This window comes from Orycteropus afer, unplaced genomic scaffold (assembly GCF_000298275.1).
Source record: "Orycteropus afer afer isolate SDZICR_OR568_19922 unplaced genomic scaffold, OryAfe1.0 scaffold00017, whole genome shotgun sequence".
Classification (NCBI taxonomy): Eukaryota; Metazoa; Chordata; class Mammalia; order Tubulidentata; family Orycteropodidae; genus Orycteropus; species Orycteropus afer.
This window is the reverse complement of record NW_006921604.1, coordinates 6,236,396-6,236,714: the sequence shown is the minus strand read 5'-3', so window position 1 is coordinate 6,236,714 and position 319 is coordinate 6,236,396.

Sequence of the window (319 nt, the reverse complement as noted above, 5' to 3'; positions counted from 1 at the left end):
TGGAGTTGCCATGGGTCAAACTGACTCATCACAGCTAACAACAAGGAGTCAGCTACAGAGGATGAATTCCTTTTGCTTAATACCTATTCTTCTATTTATTCATCTTTTGAAAGGTGGACATGCTCTATAGCCCTTCAGGTATAGTTTGTCATTCCCACTGGTGATACACAGATGACACAACTTTCCTTGCTGAACATGAGGATGACTTGAAGCACTTACTTATGAAGACTACAGTCTGCAATATGGATTACACCTCAATATAAAGAAAACAAAAATCCTCTCAACTGGACCAGTAAGTAGCATCATGATAAATGGAGAA